Source organism: Lissotriton helveticus, chromosome 1_2 (genome assembly GCF_964261635.1).
Source record: "Lissotriton helveticus chromosome 1_2, aLisHel1.1, whole genome shotgun sequence".
In the NCBI taxonomy this organism is placed as follows: domain Eukaryota; kingdom Metazoa; phylum Chordata; class Amphibia; order Caudata; family Salamandridae; genus Lissotriton; species Lissotriton helveticus.
The window spans coordinates 146005033-146017838 of record NC_136058.1 but is presented as its reverse complement, the minus strand read 5'-3'; the positions used below and the strand labels follow the sequence as shown (position 1 = coordinate 146017838).

Below are 12806 nucleotides of genomic sequence, written 5' to 3'. Positions count from 1 at the left end.
CTTATACCTGGTGGTGCCCTTGGGGAGGGAGTTTGATGGGGATAAAAGCAGATACTATATAATACTGTTGACCTGCCATCTCTATGAGGTGGTTGCCGAGATACTCTGAGTCACTATTCTGATACGCCGCCCAGCCCCCGGGATGTGGGCTGAATGGCTGTGTGCATTTTGGGAACGACGGAGGTACTTTGAGTTGACATGTGTGTACAGGTTGACATAATAGATGCCTTGTTGATAATTCTGCAATAAAAACAATTTAAAAAAAAATGTGATTTAAAGTGACAAAACGGCAACATATGGCTGCCACGGAATATGTTACATTATGCCACATATCTTCCCTTTTTGCCACATAATTTAGTGTTCCAACCATATAATTCGGTCCGCGCATTTCCAGGCTACCCTGGTAATGCTGTACTGTGTGTATCGGCTTCTGCGGTCGGCTCACTCGGCTGGTTAAAAGAGGTTGAACTTCGAGGCTGTGCGCCGCATTGTATTCTGCCAAAGTTCCCGGCAGAGCTGGGTTGTATTAGACGCGAGGAAACCCCCGTCCAGCTCCATGGAAGGACAGAGGGGGTGCTACCCGTGCTATCAGTTACACGCAGTACACTTCAAGGGGTGTGGTGAGGGAGGGCTGGACAGGGACGGGCCGCAGCCCTCCCCAAACGAGAACCGCCTGCCAAGTTTCATGAAGCAGCATTGTGTGTGCCGCAGAGAGGCTGCTGCGCCGCTCCAGAGGTGGGTGCGCTTTCCTTCCCTCACTTTCTTCCCCGGTGGCAAAAAAGGTTTTCTTAACGGCAAGCGGTGGGCTGCGTGGGCTGTGAGGGGGCTGCTCGGGTGAGGAGGAGGCGGGCGGCGGCGGCTGGGCATACATGTCTGTGCATGGAGACTGGTGGGCAGCAGTGCGGGGGGGGGGGGGGGGGGGGCATTGTGTGCATGGAGAAGTACAGCTGCCGGGTGGGAGGGTCTGTGAGGGGGGAACATTGAAGAGTAAACGCCGTTTTCCAGCAGCCGCCCCCACACTACTGGGGCACAGAGTGATTGCAAGTTAGGAAAGTACCAGAAGGCAGGGACACGCCGTGGGTACCGTAACCCATGTGCTGGAAGGTTTACTTCACGGGGGTGGGTGCGTGCCCACGGGCACCAAACTCCACCCTTGTTCCATCACCCCACAGGGATGACTACAAGCACTCACCACAACACTCCAGCCATAAACTGCACAGATTGAGTATCTGGGACCGGTAACTGTTCAGGAAAATAAAGTAATTACAAAACCACGGGCGTTTATAGGTCACAGACTAAGACTATGGATATCTGCGATTCTGAAGCTGTCGGACAGACCACAGCAGTGGACAGACCAAGAAGACGCACCGGAGAGGTAAGTGCACCCAGATATTACCGGTCGTATGTGTGTGGGCTGACCAGCAGGGTAGCAAGAGATCCATGACCCCGACAAACAAGGTGAGTGCTTCCCGTCCTTCTGTGCGTTAGTACGTTAGTAAGATGCAGCTATTATCGAGGTGCAGAGAACCCTCTCGTCCCGGTGCCACTGCACCTGCTGCACGATTGATAGCTCAGCACCAGAGGCTGACCTCCCACACCGCGGGGATCCAGCGGCTGTCTGAACTGAACTGACTGGACGCGGGGGGGGGGGGTGGGGGGGAGGTGTGAGTGTTCGGGGGGGGGGTATTATGATCGCTTTTCTTTGAATCGGTGTTCTAAAACACGAGCCACTTATCCATACAAATGTTTTTGCCCCCAGTGGAAAAGAGCAGGGGCTGGATAGCTGGGCACCGAGGACCGGGAACTGTCTAATCTCCCCGAATGTCACCATTTTTAAAATAACATATTTTATAGTCACTTGTTTGTACATGAAGGCAGTTTTTCAGCACCCTTTTGTGGTTTTCTGACCACGTTATTGGATATTCCGTCACAGCAAAGAACAAGCATTGGAAATGCAATAGGTCTCGCAGCATTAGAGTTAGTGCATTTAGAATTGTTTATGGGTTTTTTGTTGTAAATCTTTTGCATTTTTTTTTTTTTTTGCCAATGCTAAAGAATTAAAAATCAAAAAAGCAATAAACAATTGTAAAAGCTGTAACTAAAAATCCTACGAGACCTATTGCACTGTGTGAGGGTGAGGTGTTGAGGGTGAGTGAGGGTGGGGATGAGTGAGGAGTTGAGTGTGAGTGAGGTGTTGAGGGTGAGTGAGGTGTTGAGGGTGAGTGAGAGTGAGAGTGAGTGAGGGTGAGGGTGAGGGAGGGTTATTGCGAGTTAGGATGAGGGGTTGAGGGTGGGTGATGGTGAGGGTGAGGTGTTGAGGGTGAGTGAGGATGAGTGAGGGTGAGTGAGGAGTTGAGGGTGAGTGAGGGTGAGTGAGGGTGAGTGAGGGTGACTGAGTGTGAGTGAGTGTGAGTGAGGGTGAGTGAGGGTGAGTGAGAGTGAGTGAGGGTGAGGTGTTGAGGGTGAGTTGTTGAGGTTGAGGTTTTGAAGGTGAGGTGTTGAGGGTGAGGTGTTGAGGGTGAGGTGTTGAGGGTGAGGTGTTGAGGGTGATTGAGTGTGAGTTAGTGAGGGTGAGGTGTTGAGTGTTAGTGATGGTGAGGTGTTGAGGGTGAGTGAGGGTGAGGGTGAGTGAGGGGGAGGGGGAGGCGTTGAGGATGAGTGACGTGTTTAGGGTGAAGTGTTGAGGGTGTGGGTGAGGAATTGAGGGTGAGGGAGGGTGAGTGTGGGTGAATTGTTGAGGGTGAGTGATTGAGGGTGAGGTGTTGAGGCTGATGTTTTGTGGGTGAGTGAGGGTGAGATGTTGATGGTGAGTGAAGGTGAGGTGTTGGGTGAGGCGTTGAGGGTCATTGAAGTTGAGGGTGGTTGAGTGAGGATGAGTGAGAATGAGGGTGAGTGAGGAGTTGAGGGTGAGTGAGGGTGAGGTGTTGAGGGTGAGTGAGGGTGAGTGAGTGTGTGATGTTGAGGGTGATTGAGGATGAGTGAGAGTGAGGGTGAGTGAGGATTTGAGGGTGAGGCGTTGAGGGTGAGGTGTTGCTGGTGAGTGAGGGTGAGAGTGATTGAGTGTGAGTGAGTGTCAGTGAGGGTGAGGTAGCGTCTTACTGATTGCCCGTGAAAAGCCCAATTATCTTCTTATATGTGAAAAAGAATGAAATGCGATAGGTACATTTTACAAAAAAAATTGTGAGCTTATGTGTTGTATTTATTGTTATAAAATAGCACTCGCTCGGTAGGGAGGCTACTTCAGAGCTGATAAAAACAGAATTATACATTTAATAAACTGTCATTTTTTGTCCTGTGTGTTTAAGCGTAGTTGAGACATTGACAGCACGAGTCTGAAATATAAATGAAAACAACGCAGCAGGACCCGGCGCCTTTTCATCCCTAAAAGTATTTACCATTTGAGGAAGGACAAGGCGCGAACCCGAAATGCATCGAGGGGTGTGATGTACAAGTTGCCTATCTAGAATGTGAACGATTGTCCGATAAAGTATTTCAATCAATCATGCAATAGAAGTATAGAAAATTATTTTCAGCAAAGAAAAGACAAATGCACCAGTTTACGTTGGGATGACTGAATGCCAGCCACGGATACAAGAAAATTTATCAGGGATTCCAGGCTGCAATCGCGTAGAGTGTTAGGGGGTGTGAGGGGGGGAGGATGAGTGAAGTTATTTGCGTAAGAGAGTGTGTGAGTGTGTTAGTGTGAGGGTGAGTAAGTGTGTGTGAGGCTGAAGGTGTGTGATGGTGTATGAGGGAGATGTTGTTTTAGCGTTACTGAGCGTGTGTGAAAGAGTGTGATAGTTTTGTTGTGTGAGGGTGATGTTAAGAGTGTGTGTATATGTTAATAATAATTAAGTAATGTGTTGTTTGTAACTAAAGGTGTCCCCTTTGTATTACTTCAGTCTTATGTGTATATTAGTATGTAATTTTAAATGTGTATGTATTGTACTAACTATGTGTATGTTTTGTAACATGTTTGTGTAGTCTCGTTTTTATTTTTTTTTTAAAATGGCCGACGTATAGCGTCACGTCGACGTCTGCTATGTTTAGCGGTCTAGTTTATTTTTGAGTTGTGTGTGTTTTTTGTTTACGTATTTTTCTAGCCAATCGGAGCGCGACGTTTTTGACGTGGCGTTCCGATTTGCATACGTCAACCGTTGAATTCCCCATTGATCGAGAATGTTGGTGCGCGGAAGGCGTGTTCTTGTCCCGGTGGTGTTGCTGCGTCGTTTGACAGGTAAGAATGTATTCCTAAGTTTATTTTAATGTAATGTAATGTAGTATATATACTATGTAAAATTTAAATACTTGCTAAATTTATTTAATTCACTCGTAATATTTGTAAATGATTGTAATGTAACATAAAGTAGTGTTTTTTATTGGCGATGTGTAATGCATATGTTTTGTTAAACTGTAATGTAATGTATTAATGTCCTTTTTTTGGTAATTTGACATACAAAAGGGGTTTGTTTCATTTCGAAGTGGTAAATGTGTTGTAATATATTGATGTAAGTTGTTTTTTTATTATTTTTTTGTGTGATGCTGAAGTAGTCGGATAATTTGTTATTGACGTACTTGAAGTATGAAATGAAACTTTGTGTCTTTGCTGACTGTAGTATTTTTAGCAATGTATGAACGACATGTACAGTGAACTAATGTATTTTTCGTTAGATTTTTGTGACTGACTCTTTCTATGTTCGTAATATGTTTTATTGTGGGGTGTGGCGTTGCGTGGGTGAGTGGCGTTGCGTGGGTGAGTGGCGTTGCGTGGGTGAGTGGCGTTGCGTGGCTGAGTGGCGTTGCGTGGCTGAGTGGCGTTGCGTGGCTGAGTGGCGTTGCGTGGTTGAGTGGCGTTGCGTGTGAGTGGCGTTGCGTGTGTGAGTGGCGTTGCGTGGGTGAGTGGCGTTGCGTGGCTGAGTGGCGTTGCGTGGCTGAGTGGCGTTGCGTGGCTGAGTGGCGTTGCGTGGGTGAGTGGCGTTGCGTGGGTGAGTGGCGTTGTGTGGGTGAGTGGCGTTGCGTGGGTGAGTGGCGTTGCGTGGGTGAGTGGCGTTGCGTGCCAGAGTGGCGTTGCGTGCCAGAGTGGCATTGCGTGGTTGAGTGGCGTTGCGTGGGTGAGTGGCGTTGCGTGGGTGAGTGGCGTTGCGTGTGTGAGTGGCGTTGCGTGTGAGTGGCGTTGCGTGTGTGAGTGGCGTTGCGTGGCTGAGTGGCGTTGCGTGGCAGAGTGGCAGTGCGTGGCTGAGTGGCGTTGCATGTGTGCGTGGCGTTGCGTGTGTGAGTGGCGTGTGTGAGTGGCGTTGCGTGGCTGAGTGGCGTTGCGTGGGTGAGTGGCGTTGCGTGGGTGAGTGGCGTTGCGTGAGTGAGTGGCGTTGCGTGGGTGAGTGGCGTTGCGTGGGTGAGTGGCGTTGCGTGGCTGAGTGGCGTTGCGTGGCTGAGTGGCGTTGCGTGGCTGAGTGGCGTTGCGTGGGTGAGTGGCGTTGCGTGGGTGAGTGGCGTTGCGTGGGTGAGTGGCGTTGCGTGGGTGAGTGGCGTTGCGTGGGTGAGTGGCGTTGCGTGGGTGAGTGGCGTTGCGTGGGTGAGTGGCGTTGCGTGGCTGAGTGGCGTTGCGTGGCTGAGTGGCGTTGCGTGGCTGAGTGGCGTTGCGTGGGTGAGTGGCGTTGCGTGTGAGTGGCGTTGCGTGTGTGAGTGGCGTTGCGTGGGTGAGTGGCGTTGCGTGGCTGAGTGGCGTTGCGTGGCTGAGTGGCGTTGCGTGGGTGAGTGGCGTTGCGTGGGTGAGTGGCGTTGCGTGGGTGAGTGGCGTTGCGTGCCAGAGTGGCGTTGCGTGCCAGAGTGGCGTTGCGTGCCAGAGTGGCGTTGCGTGGGTGAGTGGCGTTGAGTGGGTGAGTGGCGTTGCGTGGGTGAGTGGCGTTGCGTGGCTGAGTGGCGTTGCATGGCTGAGTGGCGTTGCGTGGCTGAGTGGCGTTGCGTGGCTGAGTGGCGTTGCGTGGGTGAGTGGCGTTGCGTGGGGGAGTGGCGTTGCGTGGGGGAGTGGCGTTGCGTGGGGGAGTGGCGTTGCGTGGGGGAGTGGCGTTGCGTGGGTGAGTGGCGTTGCGTGCCAGAGTGGCGTTGCGTGCCAGAGTGGCGTTGCGTGCCAGAGTGGCGTTGCGTGCCAGAGTGGCGTTGCGTGCCAGAGTGGCGTTGCGTGGGTGAGTGGCGTTGCGTGGGTGAGTGGCGTTGCGTGGGTGAGTGGCGTTGCGTGGGTGAGTGGCGTTGCGTGGCTGAGTGGCGTTGCGTGGCTGAGTGGCGTTGCGTGGCTGAGTGGCGTTGCGTGGGTGAGTGGCGTTGCGTGGGTGAGTGGCGTTGCGTGCCAGAGTGGCGTTGCGTGCCAGAGTGGCGTTGCGTGCCAGAGTGGCGTTGCGTGCCAGAGTGGCGTTGCGTGCCAGAGTGGCGTTGCGTGGGTGAGTGGCGTTGCGTGGGTGAGTGGCGTTGCGTGGGTGAGTGGCGTTGCGTGGGTGAGTGGCGTTGCGTGGGTGAGTGGCGTTGCGTGGGTGAGTGGCGTTGCATGGGTGAGTGGCGTTGCGTGGCTGAGTGGCGTTGCGTGGCTGAGTGGCGTTGCGTGGCTGAGTGGCGTTGCGTGGGTGAGTGGCGTTGCGTGGGTGAGTGGCGTTGCGTGGGTGAGTGGCATTGCGTGGGTGAGTGGCGTTGCGTGGGTGAGTGGCGTTGCGTGGCTGAGTGGCGTTGCGTGGGTGAGTGGCGTTGCGTGGCTGAGTGGCGTTGCGTGGCTGAGTGGCGTTGCGTGGCTGAGTGGCGTTGCGTGGCAGAGTGGCAGTGAGTGGCTGAGTGGCGTTGCATGTGTGCGTGGCGTTGCGTGTGTGAGTGGCGTGCATGAGTGGCGTTGCGTGGGTGAGTGGCGTTGCGTGGGTGAGTGGCGTTGCGTGGCTGAGTGGCGTTGCGTGGGTGAGTGGCGTTGCGTGGCTGAGTGGCGTTGCGTGGCTGAGTGGCGTTGCGTGCGTGAGTGGCGTTGCGTGCCTGAGTGGCGTTGCGTGGTTGTTTTAGCGTTACTGAGCGTGTGTGAAAGAGTGTGATAGTTTTGTTGTGTGAGGGTGATGTTAAGAGTGTGTGTATATGTTAATAATAATTAAGTAATGTGTTGTTTGTAACTAAAGGTGTCCCCTTTGTATTACTTCAGTCTTATGTGTATATTAGTATGTAATTTTAAATGTGTATGTATTGTACTAACTATGTGTATGTTTTGTAACATGTTTGTGTAGTCTCGTTTTTATTTTTTTTTTAAAATGGCCGACGTATAGCGTCACGTCGACGTCTGCTATGTTTAGCGGTCTAGTTTATTTTTGAGTTGTGTGTGTTTTTTGTTTACGTATTTTTCTAGCCAATCGGAGCGCGACGTTTTTGACGTGGCGTTCCGATTTGCATACGTCAACCGTTGAATTCCCCATTGATCGAGAATGTTGGTGCGCGGAAGGCGTGTTCTTGTCCCGGTGGTGTTGCTGCGTCGTTTGACAGGTAAGAATGTATTCCTAAGTTTATTTTAATGTAATGTAATGTAGTATATATACTATGTAAAATTTAAATACTTGCTAAATTTATTTAATTCACTCGTAATATTTGTAAATGTTTGTAATGTAACATAAAGTAGTGTTTTTTATTGGCGATGTGTAATGCATATGTTTTGTTAAACTGTAATGTAATGTATTAATGTCCTTTTTTTGGTAATTTGACATACAAAAGGGGTTTGTTTCATTTCGAAGTGGTAAATGTGTTGTAATATATTGATGTAAGTTGTTTTTTTATTATTTTTTTGTGTGATGCTGAAGTAGTCGGATAATTTGTTATTGACGTACTTGAAGTATGAAATGAAACTTTGTGTCTTTGCTGACTGTAGTATTTTTAGCAATGTATGAACGACATGTACAGTGAACTAATGTATTTTTCGTTAGATTTTTGTGACTGACTCTTTCTATGTTCGTAATATGTTTTATTGTATTTGAACTAATTCCGTCTGGATAAATGCTATTGTGTTAAGCGTTTCTTTTTTTGTGTAAATCTCGACTATTGTATTCAATGCGTCCCATTTTCCGGATGAATCGTTCTTGTTTATTTCCCTCTGAAAAATTTGATTGTTTCTGAATTTTTGTTTATTTCGTCATATTTGCTTTATATTAGACGGAATTCCGTGAGAAGAAGTGCTATTGTTGTATGCGTCCGGTTTTTTGTGTAACTGTTGACTACTGTCTTTAAACCGTCCCATTCTCCGGATGAATAGTGCTTGTTTATTGCCCGGCGAAAAAGTTGCCTGTTTCACTTGTGTCTTTGTATCTCCTCGTCCTCGCTTCCTGCCACATATTTGCATTTGTTTCCTTTGTGTAATATTGTTGTAATATCGTACGAATTAAATTTACTTTTTGGCCCGAAGACTGATTAACATCCTTGCATCCTTTTAGGTCAATGATGTTAAGTTTTTTTTGTGTCTAACGTATCTGATGCTATACTCCGTCGACCCCCTTGTTTTCCGTCCTGAAATTTCTTTATGTGTAAGAAAATGGCCTAACATTCCTCAAATTGCAGAGTGGGTGAATGCTGCAGAGTGGGTGAATGCTGCAGAGTGGGTGAATGCTGCAGAGTGGGTGAATGCTGCAGAGTGGGTGTATGCTGCAGAGTGGGTGAATGCTGCAGAGTGGGTGAATGCTGCAGAGTGGGTGAATGCTGCAGAGTGGGTGAATGCTGCAGAGTGGGTGAATGCTGCAGAGTGGGTGAATGCTGCAGAGTGGGTGAATGCTGCAGAGTGGGTGAATGCTGCAGAGTGGGTGAATGCTGCAGAGTGGGTGAATGCTGCAGAGTGGGTGAATGCTGCAGAGTGGGTGAATGCTGCAGAGTGGGTGAATGCTGCAGAGTGGGTGAATGCTGCAGAGTGGGTGAATGCTGCAGAGTGGGTGAATGCTGCAGAGTGGGTGAATGCTGCAGAGTGGGTGAATGCTGCAGATTGGGTGAATGCTGCAGATTGGGTGAATGCTGCAGATTGGGTGAATGCTGCAGATTGGGTGAATGCTGTCTATTGGGTGAATGCTGTCTATTGGGTGAATGCTGTAGATTGGGTGAATGCTGTAGATTGGGTGAATGATGGAGATTGGGTGAATGATGGAGATTGGGTGAATGATGGAGATTGGGTGAATGATGGTGAGTGGGTGAATGATGCAGAGTTTCTGAAAGATGGATAGTGTGTGAATGATGGATAGAGTGTGAATGATGGAGAGGCAGAGTGCTGTTGCGTTTTTGAGTGTTAGTGTGTGTAACTGAGGGTGAGTCGTTGAGGGTGAGTGAGGGTGATGTTGAGTGAAGGTGAGGGTGAGGTGTTGAATGGTATTGAGGGTGAGGGTGAGGTGTTAAGGGTGAGTGAGTGTGACTTGTTGAGGATGAGTGAGGGTGAGTGAGGTGTTAAGAGTGAGGTGTTAAGGATGAGATGTTGAGGGTGAGTGATGGTGATGTTGAGTGTAGATGAGGGTGATGTGTTGAGTGTGAGTGAGGGTGAGTGATGGTGAGGGTGAGTGAGGGTGTGGAATTGTGGGTGAGGTGATAAGGGTGAAGTTAGTGAGGGTGAGGTGTTGAGGGTGAGGGTCTGAGGGTATGCTGTGCTGTACCTGCTCCGTGTGTGAGGGAAGCTTGCACTGTTGCCGCCTGTGCTGTACCTGATGTATGTGTGATGAAAGCTTGCACTGCTGCTGTCGGTGCTGTACCTGTTCCATGTGTAAGGGAAGCTTGCACTGCTGTTGGCTGTGCTGTACCTGCTCCGTGTTTGAGTGAAGCTTGCATTGCCGTTGCCTGTGCAGTACCTGCTCCGTGTGTGATGGAAGCTTGCACTGCAGCTGCCTGTGCTGTACCTGATGTATGTGTGAGGGAAGCTTGCACTGCTGCTGTCGGTGCTGTACCTGTTCCATGTGTAAGGGAAGCTTGCACTGCTGTTGCCTGTGCTGTACCTGCTCCGTGTTTGAGTGAAGCTTGCATTGCCGTTGCCTGTGCTATACCTGCTCCGTGTGTGATGGAAGCTTGCACTGCAGCTGCCTGTGCTGTACCTGATGTATGTGTGAGGGAAGCTTGCACTGCTGCTGTCGGTGCTGTACCTGTTCCATGTGTAAGGGAAGCTTGCACTGCTGTTGGCTGTGCTGTACCTGCTCCGTGTTTGAGTGAAGCTTGCATTGCCGTTGCCTGTGCTATACCTGCTCCGTGTGTGATGGAAGCTTGCACTGCTGCTGTCGGTGCTGTACCTGTTGCATGTGTAAGAGAAGCTTGCACTGCTGCCGCCTGTGCTGTACCTGATCTATGTGTGAGGGAAGCTTGCACTGCTGCTGCCTGTGCTGTACCTGCTCTGTGTGTGAGGGAAGCTTGCACTGCTGCCGGCTGTGCTGTACCTGATGTATGTGTGAGGGAAGATTGCACTGCAGCTCTCGGTGCTGTACCTGTTCCATGTGTAAGGGAATGCTGTTGCCTGTGCTGTACCTGCTCCGTGTTTGAGTGAAGCTTGCATTGCCGTTGCCTGTGCTGGAGCAGCTCCGTGTGTGATGGAAGATTGTGAGATCTGGCATAACGGAAGGATTGGTAGTGCGTGCACAGTTTTTTTTTTTGTTTGTTTATTGTTGTAGTGAAAAGTTTTATGTATGCACTTTGTATGTTCTCTTTGTGTGTTTTCTTTTTTATATTTTCTTTATTTCAGGGAATGAGCTGCTACGATGGACAGGTAATGACAAATTAATTTGCATAATATTGAAGCGTGTCTTTGTGACTTTTATACTTTTGTTTATTGATTTGCTTATTGTAAAGCTAATGTAATTATTTTATTAGGTCTCTCTGCTCGCATGTACTTTCTGCCTGGCTTCTTGCATTTGATTTTTATTTTATCAATGGCTGCTATTTTGGTGTATTTGTTGCCATGGATTGTGTTCCGTTTTGCCGTACGTGTTTTTTGGTCGCACTTGGCTTGTGTATACGTTTCTAAAATTATTTAGTGTATGTAATTAAAAGTTTTTTTTTTTCTGTTCTAGTAAAGGGTATTACGCAATGTATTCCCTTTACGTTTGTTACGTAAGGGATGTTAGCGTTCTATTTTTTAATTGATGGTGATGTAATTATGAGCGTTACGTAATTTTTAGCCAATCGCAGCTCTACGTTGTGTGACGTAGCGTTGCATTTGACATGCGTCAACGGGGCTTTTTCCAAATTGATGTGAATGTTCGTGCGGTAAAGGTGTGTTATTCCTCCGTGTTTGTTGCTGCGTCGTTGCGTGTGTGAGTGGCGTGTGTGAGTGGCGTTGCGTGGCTGAGTGGCGTTGCGTGGGTGAGTGGCGTTGCGTGGGTGAGTGGCGTTGCGTGGGTGAGTGGCGTTGCGTGGGTGAGTGGCGTTGCGTGGCTGAGTGGCGTTGCGTGGCTGAGTGGCGTTGCGTGGCTGAGTGGCGTTGCGTGGGTGAGTGGCGTTGCGTGGGTGAGTGGCGTTGCGTGGGTGAGTGGCGTTGCGTGGGTGAGTGGCGTTGCGTGGGTGAGTGGCGTTGCGTGGCTGAGTGGCGTTGCGTGGCTGAGTGGCGTTGCGTGGCTGAGTGGCGTTGCGTGGGTGAGTGGCGTTGCGTGTGAGTGGCGTTGCGTGTGTGAGTGGCGTTGCGTGGGTGAGTGGCGTTGCGTGGCTGAGTGGCGTTGCGTGGCTGAGTGGCGTTGCGTGGCTGAGTGGCGTTGCGTGGGTGAGTGGCGTTGCGTGGGTGAGTGGCGTTGCGTGGGTGAGTGGCGTTGCGTGGGTGAGTGGCGTTGCGTGGGTGAGTGGCGTTGCGTGGGTGAGTGGCGTTGCGTGGCTGAGTGGCGTTGCGTGGCTGAGTGGCGTTGCGTGGGTGAGTGGCGTTGCGTGTGAGTGGCGTTGCGTGTGTGAGTGGCGTTGCGTGGGTGAGTGGTGTTGCGTGGCTGAGTGGCGTTGCGTGGCTGAGTGGCGTTGCGTGGGTGAGTGGCGTTGCGTGGGTGAGTGGCGTTGCGTGCCAGAGTGGCGTTGCGTGCCAGAGTGGCGTTGCGTGCCAGAGTGGCGTTGCGTGCCAGAGTGGCGTTGCGTGGGTGAGTGGCGTTGAGTGGGTGAGTGGCGTTGCGTGGGTGAGTGGCGTTGCGTGGCTGAGTGGCGTTGCATGGCTGAGTGGCGTTGCGTGGCTGAGTGGCGTTGCGTGGCTGAGTGGCGTTGCGTGGGTGAGTGGCGTTGCGTGGGGGAGTGGCGTTGCGTGGGGGAGTGGCGTTGCGTGGGTGAGTGGCGTTGCGTGGGTGAGTGGCGTTGCGTGCCAGAGTGGCGTTGCGTGCCAGAGTGGCGTTGCGTGCCAGAGTGGCGTTGCGTGCCAGAGTGGCGTTGCGTGCCAGAGTGGCGTTGCGTGGGTGAGTGGCGTTGCGTGGGTGAGTGGCGTTGCGTGGGTGAGTGGCGTTGCGTGGGTGAGTGGCGTTGCGTGGCTGAGTGGCGTTGCGTGGCTGAGTGGCGTTGCGTGGGTGAGTGGCGTTGCGTGGGTGAGTGGCGTTGCGTGCCAGAGTGGCGTTGCGTGCCAGAGTGGCGTTGCGTGCCAGAGTGGCGTTGCGTGCCAGAGTGGCGTTGCGTGGGTGAGTGGCGTTGCGTGGGTGAGTGGCGTTGCGTGGGTGAGTGGCGTTGCGTGGGTGAGTGGCGTTGCATGGGTGAGTGGCGTTGCATGGGTGAGTGGCGTTGCGTGGCTGAGTGGCGTTGCGTGGCTGAGTGGCGTTGCGTGGCTGAGTGGCGTTGCGTGGGTGAGTGGCGTTGCGTGGGTGAGTGGCGTTGCGTGGGTGAGTGGCATT

At 51.2% G+C, this 12806-nt stretch overlaps 1 protein-coding gene across 2 annotated transcripts in view; it reads left to right on the top strand.

Annotated features, from left to right (window-relative positions):
- The first annotated feature begins 589 nt into the window (after positions 1–589).
- TMEM61 (transmembrane protein 61) overlaps positions 590–12806 on the top strand; it is a 72011-nt gene continuing 59794 nt past the window's right edge. The window contains exon 1 of one of the 2 annotated variants that reach the window (XM_078670202.1): positions 590–735. The gene's annotated coding sequence lies outside the window, so the exon portion shown is untranslated. Of the gene's footprint in view, positions 736–1099; positions 1376–12806 lie in introns of those variants that run through there. The other variant, XM_078670209.1, reaches the window with a different exon arrangement.